Raw genomic sequence first — 7,137 nt, 5'->3', positions numbered from 1 at the left:
GCTCCATCTCCAGGCCAGGCAGCTGGGGACAGTTGGCTCCTATCTTCCTGGGGCCTGCAGGGGTGATCTGGGTGGGAAGTGAGGACAAGTTGCAGCCCCATATACCTAGAGCCCCTATTGGAATGGTTAAGGCCTGTGGAGGTTTTGGTGGGTGTCGGGGACCCTCAGAGGGGGTCCCTGGACGTGACTCTTGTGCCCAGGGTCAGGGCTGGCAGCTGGGCTCTGAGTGGCTTCTTCAAACCATTGGCAGTGGCTCTGGAAGGCAGGTGCTCTGGGTGTGGTGGCAGCTTGGAAAGGTGCTCATTAAGAATATCTCTACAGGCCAGGGGGTATAGCTCAGGGGTAGAGCATTTGACTGCAGATCAAGAGGTCCCTGGTTCAAATCCAGGTGCCCCCTGCCAGCTGCCTCCCCTTTTAGGCTTGCCACAGGTTCCTCTTCCTCCTGGCCTCCCAAGTACCTGCAAGAAACCCAGCCTCTGTCAGCCTCATCCTCTTTTCCATCTAAGCACAATCTCAGCTTGCCCCCACATATTTGGAGGGGGCCCCCAGCTTGCCCCCTTGTGGTCTGGATGACTTAGTCTTTGCTCTTTGGGGTTGTCAGAGCCTCAAGGCACACAGAGTGTGGCCAGGTTCAGCAGCCTCTCATTAGCTGCCTCTTTCCTGCCTCTCCAATCCTCTTCTGGGGCCTGCAGAAGCCTCAAGAGGAGGCCTCTGGCTTGTCAGAGCCAAACTGCCGACCATGCACACACTTCAGCAGGCTTCCTCCTTTGGTCAGGGGTACACAGAGATAGAAAACCACACACATCAGGTTTCTGGTCCGGGCCTGGCCTGAGCCTCCTCTTTGCTCCCTCGTCTCCTGGTCCCTGCATTTGACACCAGGGCTCTCCAGTGCCTGCACGTGTGTCTTCTGCCCCTTGTCCTCGGGCTTCTCAGCCTTAGCTCTCGGCCTCTGCCAGCTGGCCTCTCCCTGGGGTCTGTCCTTACGCCTTCTTAAACTCCCCTCATGGCCAAGGGCAAAAACTCTGACTTCCTCCTGTCCTTGGCATCCAGATTAGTGTGAAAAGGCTCAAAAAGCAGAAGAAAGACAAAGAAACAGGCAGAGAGAGAGAGAGAGAGAGAGAGAGAGAGAGAGAGAGAGAGAGAGACAGAGAGAGAGAGAGAGACAGAGAGAGTGACAGAGAGAGAGACAGAGAGAGAGACAGAGAGAGTGACAGAGAGACAGAGAGAGAGAGAGACAGAGAGAGTGACAGAGAGAGAGACAGAGAGAGAGACAGAGAGAGAGAGAGACAGAGAGACAGAGAGAGACAGAGAGACAGAGGCAGAGACAGAGACAGAGAGAAAAAGAAAGACACAGAAACAGAGAGACAGACAGACAGACAGACAGAGTGAGAGAGACAGAGACAGAGACAGAGAGTGAGAGAGACAGAGACAGAGAAGAAAGACGACAGACGAGAGAGAGAGATACAGAGAGAGAGAGAGAGACAAGAGAGAGAGATGAGAGAGAGATACACACACACACACACACACACAGAGAGAGAGAGAGAGAGAGAGAGAGAGAGAGAGAGAGAGAGAGAGAGAGAGAGAGAGAGAACAAACTGAGGCCTTGGAGGAGGCCCTTCCTGCCAGCTAGCTCTGGAGGCTGCCCAGCCATAGGCAGGGGGCTGAGTGTGTGGGTCCCTGGGGTTGCTGCCTTCTGCCTTAAACCCAGGTTGGTGGTCTGAAGCTCCAGAGGTGGCTGCTTCAAATCCAGCTGTGAATCTCCTTGTGAAGAGCAGCTGACATGAGGGAGGAGGCAGTCACAGGGGGTCAGAGCTGATGGCAGCAGCAGAGGAGGCAAGGCCCTGTGCTCCAAGAGAGTGGGCCTTGGCAGGGCTGGGGGCAGATGGGGGCAGCAGACTGCCCAGGACCCACGGGCTGTAGAGTCAAACCCAGTCATGGACAGAAGACATCAGCTTTATGGCAATTAGAGGCAGCTAGCCATGTGGGTCACTAACTGTGAGCCCCATCTGGAAAAGGAACAAGTCCAACAACAGCCTGGCAAAGGGCTGATAACCAGGCTGGTGCGCCATGCTGCTGCTCAACACAGGGCAGCTTGTCCTTCTTTAAGGAGTTGGAACCAAAATGGGGGAGAAGGTGCACAGACCCACCTCATCTCTACCAAAGGACCTTCCAAAAATCTATAAGCCCTCAGAAATCGTTCTGGAGCAGCAAAACCCTCAAAAAGATTCAGTGGAATAATTGTTTTGTCCAAAAGAACTTGGAAAGCCACCATCAAAGACCTAGTATGCCAGGGAGAAAGTGCATGCCAAAGCTGGCTCTACTTGTCCCAACTGGCCTTGGGCACAGCTAAATCAGCAGCAAAGACCTCTGCAGCTCTCAGCCATAGATGGTAAGGGACATGGTGGGAGAGGACAACTGCTCAGGAGATTACAGGGGTCCCTTTGCTGGCTCTGGGTACAAGACTCTTGTTGCCTTGCCATATGCAGAACCAAGTCCCAGTCCAGGGCTGTGGTCTCAGGGTGAGTAGGATCAGCAGCACACACCAATGCTTGAGGCCACAGGGAAGCAGGGGACCCTGGTCACAGGTCCAGGGCAGAAAAGAGTGTTTATGGTTCCTCACAGAGCAGAGCACAGGCCAGGAGAGTATTAAACTCACTTCTCCTTACATTCATCATACTGTAACCGCAAAAATGTGGGTTTCAAAGGCCGCGAATTGCCAAAACTGTAAAGGTTTTGGCCAAACTGTAAAGGTAATTTTTAGTATCTTGATTTAAATAAAAAATAAGTGGTCGACATGGAAAAATTCCCAAATATGAAAATACCCATTAGCTGGGTTTTATGGAGATTTTAATTAAATACAAATGAAGGAATTAAGGGAAGATAGAGAGAGAGCAAAAAAGAAAATAGTATAAAGGGCCTAGGCCAAATGGCCTAGGCCTAAGCCTAGACAGTCAGTCTTTATCACTCACCACAAGATTGTCTCAAGCAAGCTCCAATCCTTCACTGAAATCTTGAACTCCTGAACTGAGTTCAGAGGCCCTCCTCTGAATTCCTGACCTCCTCAAATTCAGCTTCCAAACTGAACTAAAAACCCAAACTGAACTGAATTCTCCTTTTAAAGAAATTTTCTCTTAGGTCATCTCCTCTAAATTTTCACATTTACCAATCACAGTAGATGCTTTTTCCCAGGACTTCCCATTCTTAGTTCTCACTACTCTTTAGTTCTCACCTTCTCTGGGTAGTTTATATCTTCTGAGAACTTCACACCTCTTTTGTTAAGCTTGCCTTTTGTAAATTGCTTGACCTTTTAGTGATTAATTCAACCTTTATAGGTTCTTAGCACTCTTTTGTATTAGATCTAAAAATAGGCAAAGCTAGCTTAGGGTTTTTGCTTCACTATAAGTATGAGTTGGGGACTTTTCATTGTTCAATCAAGAATTTGCAACTTTATCTTCCCCTAAGGCACTGTCTGAGCAGGGTGGAGTAATTTTAAAGTTCTCAATACATTCCTGACCAAGTACCTCCATTGTTAAAAATGGGGACTAGCTTAATCCAATCTTCTGAATTAGAGTCTGAGCAGTTTTAAGATTCACAATCCCCCCTGATGATCATTGGGAGACTAGTCTCCCCATTGATCATTTAATATAATCATCTTGAAGTCCTTAAAGCACTTCTAACTACAGATGTATAACATATTCAATTTCTCAGAGGAAATTACAGTAGTTAGGGAGAAATAGAAAAGAAAAAAAGAAAAACCAATGTTTTGGTAGGCGCATTGACAGAAAGCCAAATTGGGGGGCAGTCCCCTTGGCATAAAAGTGTACATTTACAATAAATGTTCAATCAAACTGCAGTTCAATCAACCACACCCAAAGTTTATTCTTCATCTTCTTGATGTACTGTGGGTTTTCTGGCTTCTTTATGTAACAGTTCATTCTCTGGATTTAGGAGTTAGCAAGCTTCTTCCTTGAAAATCTTTTCTCAAACAAAAATTAAAAATTTTGGATTTTTATTAAAATACAATCCTGAAAAAAAATCTTGGATTTTATATTAAAATACAACCCCCCCCCTTAAGTGGGTATTAAAAAACATCCAGTTCAGCTCAGGATGCAATGTTGAGTTATGTGAATCTTAAAAATTCTCAGACCCTACTTCAGAAGATTTGGTTAAGACCATTCCCCATTTTAAACAATGAAGATACTTGATCAGGAATGTGAGAACTCTACTCCACCCATACTTAAGCATACTTTAGGGGAAGATAAAGTTGTAAACTCTTTTCTGAACAATGAAAGTACTTAACCCATACTTAAAGTAAAGCTAAAAAACCTTAAGCTGGGTCTATTTTTAGATCTAATACAAAAAGGTGCTAAGTACCTAAAAGGTCAGACAACTTGCAAACTTGTAAGGGGAAAAGAGGTGTGAACTTACTCAGAAGTTTTAGTCTACCCAGAGAAGTTGAGAACTAAAGAAGGTGTGAATTAAGAATGGTCAGTCCTATGGAAACGTCTACTATGATTGGTAGATGTGAGAACTTAGGGGAGGTGACATAGGAGAAAATTCTCTTTAAAAGGAGAATCAGAAGGCCTCTGAAAATATATTCAGCCTTGGAAGCTGAAGTGGAGCTCAGGAGCTGAACTGGTGGGTCTCTCTGAACACTAGAATCTTGCTTGGGTCAAATCTTGTGGTGAGTGGATTAAAGACTGACTGATCTCTCTCTTAGGGCTTGGGCCTAGGATGGCCTGGGCTGGCCTGGGCTAGCCTAGCCCTTTTCTCATTGTTTCCTCTTACTCTCTCTCTTTCATTAATTCCTTATTTGTATTAATTAAAATCTCCATAAAAACCCAGCTGACTTGGGTATATTTCATATTTGGGAATTTTTTCCTGGTGACTATTTTATATTTTATTTAACTCAAGACAATATCTTGAAACCATATTTCCACAATCACAGTTTAAGGCAACAACTCTTTTATCTGTAACAGTTTATGGTGACCACTATATTTTTTATTTAAACCTACATTTAACTGTTACAGTTATGGGGGGTATAAGTCAATTATCAAAAGAACTGAAAAACAACAAAAAACATAAGGAAAAAATTCAAATTAGGCCCTTGTATAGGTCCAATTTAAAGTGATTTCTATTCCACAAGGCTGTAGGACAGAATGCAGTAATATTTCACTTACCCATTTGCAGCTAAGACTGCAGGAAGTTGCCATAATATAAGAAAAAAGAAAAGGAACTAGAACTCTATTTTGATAGGGAAGTATCATTCCCTCGTCTGATTTTTGACATTCTCAGGGATATAGGGAGTCAGGATGATAGTCAAATTTTGTACTTGTATGAGTACTTCATAAAAAGTGTAGCTACAAGGAAGTCCTATGACTTAACATATATCAAGTGTCGCAACCTCGAGTCTCACATTAGTATTTCCTGTATGCTCTTTTTGGCAATATTCAGGTTAAGTTTGTGCTCCTTGTTTTTATTCCATTTCCTGGAATCAGACACAAACATTAATCACAGTCCCATAACATTTTATCAATAAATGGCAGGTTCCCATAGTTTAAAGCCTTTGGGTATGCATTGACATTATAGCAAGAATATATATATTAAACTTATATTACTGCAGAAAAATTAATATAAATTGTATTACATTTAGTAAAAGAAATGAGAAAAAGGGAAAAAAAATCAAATATTCAATACAGCGAGCTGGCCAGCAGCCACTGCATAAAAGGTAATATCTACAGGATTATGATTTTGAGGAGGAGAACAGAAGCCAGAGAGAGAGTGGATAAACTCAGGCACACACAGATCAGATTGCAGGAAGGAAGAATGCTTCTTCCTGTTATCTTTCTTTGTAGGGCATACAGTGAAGAAAGATAAAAATTAACCAAGAATGTGTGGAGAGCAGAATTCTGAGATAGGATTAAGATTTAAGAAAAGTACCACTTGCAGAATTGGGAGATAAAACTCCAAGTGCAGATTGCACTGGCTGGCAGTCAGGAGAGAAGGAAGAAAAGAATAAAGAAAGAAGACTTTAGAGACACAATGGAGCTCCATAGCAGGAGCCATCCATATGCCCAGCAGGCAGGTTGGAGAGAGAGAGAGAGAAGAAAGGAAGAAGAGGAAGAATGGCCCCCTTCCTGACTTTTTATTGAGATAATGAGGTAAGAGGTACATAATGCATATGCAACAGCACATAGTGGATTTACATTGGCTTGACATATCAATGACATACAAGATAGGGGCGTAGGTAAAAGCCTGCTCTTTTCAAACTCCCAGAACAAAGACTGCATGGCCTGCTCATAAATCATGCATTGGAATGCTGTCTGATCAGTCCAGAGCTGAGCCCCCTGTGACTCAGGTCTAGAAATACTTCTGGCCTCTGATCTGTCTCATTAACTGCTCTGACCAAGTATAATATCATATCAATACATCAACCACATTTTCCAGAAGTATATGCCTGGAATCCTACATTCTAATCAAAAATAAAAGGAAAGCAATAAAAAATAAGGGGGAAAAATCAATAATTCAATGTGTCTTTGAAAAAACAGCATCCACTTGTCTATGGATTATTATCTCCAGTGCATGTGATAGGGTACAGTCAATCAGTCTCAACAGAAGATGCTCTCTTTACATGTGAGCAATGAATCTAAGAGTCCCTTTCTTCAACCTTTATAGATGTTGGTGTAGTTAACAATATTTGGAATGGTCCTTACCAGGAAGGCTGAGTTGCTCCAGTATGCTTGAAACTCTTAATATACACGTTGTCTCCTGGGTTCAGGTCATGCAGAGAAAAGTCTAATGGTCCGGCTTGTACTGCAGCTTCGGATTTATGTAGCTCACGCAGTTTGTGCTGTAATTCCTGTATATAGGAAGCAATAGTAGTAGCTCCCCCTAAAAGTGATGTATATGCAGGGAGAAAAGGTTTAGCCTATACAGACAGATGTCCAAAAAGCATCTCAAACGGTGAGATATGTAAGTCTCCTCTAGGCCTGCTTCTAAGATAAAATAGGGCCAGAGGGAGAATTTCAGACCATTTTAAATGTGTCTCAGTGCATAATTTCCAATCATACTTTTAAGTTCTTTGTTCATCCTTTTCTACTATTTGGAGGGGAGACAAAACTGAAAAATTTAATATAA

At 43.4% G+C, this 7,137-nt stretch overlaps 1 non-coding gene across 1 annotated transcript; it reads left to right on the top strand.

Moving 5' to 3' along the window:
* The first annotated feature begins 325 nt into the window (after positions 1 to 325).
* Positions 326 to 397, top strand: TRNAC-GCA (transfer RNA cysteine (anticodon GCA)). The gene has a single exon. It is a non-coding gene; the product is annotated as a tRNA-Cys (tRNA).
* Positions 398 to 7,137: the final 6,740 nt, after the last annotated feature.

This window comes from Monodelphis domestica, chromosome 5, assembly GCF_027887165.1.
Source record: "Monodelphis domestica isolate mMonDom1 chromosome 5, mMonDom1.pri, whole genome shotgun sequence".
NCBI classification, from domain to species: Eukaryota; Metazoa; Chordata; class Mammalia; order Didelphimorphia; family Didelphidae; genus Monodelphis; species Monodelphis domestica.
Note: the sequence above shows the minus strand (reverse complement) of the source record. Positions and strands in the feature narration are given on the sequence as shown.